The 2,706-nt window shown below is 36.2% G+C and overlaps 1 pseudogene; it reads left to right on the plus strand.

Moving 5' to 3' along the window:
- Positions 1–638: 638 nt before the first annotated feature.
- On the plus strand, positions 639–1,354 carry LOC114268590 (1-deoxy-D-xylulose-5-phosphate synthase 2, chloroplastic pseudogene; annotated as a pseudogene).
- The last annotated feature ends 1,352 nt before the right edge of the window (positions 1,355–2,706 follow it).

Genomic DNA, 2,706 nt, shown 5'->3' on the forward strand with positions numbered 1-2,706 from the left:
TCCATTTTCTTGTTTCTTCAGTCTTTCCTACATCTGCAGCTATTTCGTTCTTCTCTGTTACTGCCAATTTCTTCCCTACTCTTTGTTTTTGTTCAGTCTCTCCTATACAGCTACTGTTTTGTTCTGTAGTTGCTGCAGTTGCTGATTCTTTTCCGTACTGCTATTGCTTTCTATTCACTAGTCTCCTTCTCTATTTCTCCTATAGAGCACTAGTCTCCTTCTCTGATTTGGTAAGTAGTTCAGCTACTCTCACCACAATTTCAGTACCTTGGGTGCTTCCATCAGTGGTATTTTTATTTTTAATAGTTCCTATATTTTCAATTAATTTAATTTTTTTTCCCTTAAATTTGAATTTTGTATCAATTAGTCCAATTGATGATACTGATTAGGAGTTTTGACATAAAATGGTCACTAAGTTGATTAATTCATTAAGTCGAACATATTTATAATATGATCAGCATGCTACTGACATGCACGTTCTTTAAAAAAGGAAAAAGAAAAAAAAAAGGGTTGACGATTGTAATTAATTACACTAAATCGAGACATAATTATAAATTCAGGTAAAGATTGTGCTAATTGCTATCCTTAGAATTTGGCCTAAAAAGAAAACCAAATTGTGTTTGAAACAAAAACAAGGCATGACCAAGCAGCTGATGGGAAGCCAAGGACATGAAATAGCAGCAAAAATGAATTCATACATGAGAGGGATGGTGGGTGGTTCAGGAGCAAGCTTGTTTGAAGAACTTGGGTTGTGCTATATTGGTCCTGTGGATGGTCATTATGTGGAAGACTTGGTTCATATCTTGAAGGATGTCAAGTCCCTCCCTGCACCTGGACCTGTTCTCATCCATATTTTAACTGAGAAAGGCAAAGGCTATGCTCCTACTGAGGTTGCAGCTGACAAGATGCATGGTGCACCTCTCTCTCTCTCTCTCTCTCTCTCTCTCTCTCTCTCTCTCTCTCTTAACACACATTTAATACTTTGAGGAAAAAATTGAAAATAAATTAAACTACAAGGATGAAAATAGCACAAACGACAAAAAAAGTGAAAATTTATGGTTGTAGCATGGGGCTAATAAATTGGTGCTGGTTTTTTTTTGTAGGTGTGGTGAAGTTTGAACCAAAGTCAGGGAAACAATTGAAGACAAAATCAAAGACAAAGTCATACACCCAATACTTTCCAGAGTCCTTAATTGCTGAAGCTGAGAGAGATGAGAAAATAGTAGCAATCCATGCAGCAATGGGGGGAGGAACTGGACTGAATCTGTTCCAAAAGCGTTTTCCAGAGAGATGTTTCGATGTCGAGAGCAAGCTTTTAAATCAGTATCATCAACTAGTCTCCTTCTCTGTTTAAGGTTCAGGTTTTTTTATTTTTTTATTTTTCCCCTAGTTCAATAAATTCTTGCACTTTCAGCAAAAGTAGATAACAATCTGTTTCATTAAACATAACCTGCAATGGCAACAACAATGGCAATGGATTGGATGCCACATCTTTATCACAACCTGTTTTGAGTTTCCAGAACGTCCGGAAGGACTTCTACCACTCCTAGCCATAATCTGTTGCTTTCAATCCTCTACCACTGTTATTTTTTCTGTTTTTGTTTTTATTTTTGTTTTTTCAAATTTGTAGGAACCAAATAGAGAAAGAAGCAACTACCTAGCTTAGTCGTAATACTCAAATGTAGGTATCACGCAGGGTAAGAGAGAGTTTCATCTACCAAGTCAATTCTTTTATTTTTCTCACGTGCAATTATTGGGTACCAAAGTATTGTCACATGGTGCCTTCTTTGATTGAGTTTGGTTTACAGGATAGGGCTTATCGCTTATCCCATTTACATTAATGGTTTGTCTAATAGTATGAAAGATGGCAATTAATGATTGGTGACGAGTACTATCACATAACAATGTCATGCTATACCCTTTTCTATACCCAATAATTTCTCCTTCTTCAATGTTTTTGTTCAAAGAACTAGGAATGCTTGAAAACTAAGAGCATCTCCAATAGAGATGTTAACTTTGTGTGTTATATGACAAAAAATTAAAAGTGAGACCAAAACTAAAATAAAAAATAAAAAATCAATCCCTATGAAACAAATTGCTTGAAATTTTTTGCACCATAGAATTATATTAAAACAGAGAATTTGTTTAGCTTAGTAAAATTCAGTATCTTACCGACACTAGATTGGGGGCCTGCCTCCCTCGGTGCGTCCATATCGACATCAAGTGGCTGTGAGTGTTGGGTATCCACATTGTCATGTAAATCCCCATTTGGAATAACAATTGCCTCGTGCGAAGGTTGAAGAGATGACTGCGCCAATCGTTTTGGTGGCATTGGTAAGCCCTAAAAAACATAATACAAAAGCATAAACAATAAATACATAAAAATGGATAAGTAAAGATATGTATATGGAAACCCATCAAGGCCACTGTTGACATTTGTAATCTGATCCAGTCCACTCCTTTTCTTCCCAAGACTGGTCCTGACAAGTGGTTGCTTTGAATATTTTTAAAATGGTCAGGTAAAGGGTGTTGTCACTCAAAAACCTGTAGGCAAGTTGAGTGGTTGAGTGGTTGTGAGCTACCAGTAGTTCTAATATCTTTAATTGGTTTTTCCTAATTGTGTGCTTTGCAAGTTGTCAATCTGGTGTTTCCAACATGGTCAAATTATGTCTTATTTCGTTATACATTTGTGTTCCAGCTAACTTA

This window comes from Camellia sinensis, chromosome 9, assembly GCF_055761805.1.
Source record: "Camellia sinensis isolate YWXY chromosome 9, ASM5576180v1, whole genome shotgun sequence".
NCBI lineage: Eukaryota > Viridiplantae > Streptophyta > Magnoliopsida > Ericales > Theaceae > Camellia > Camellia sinensis.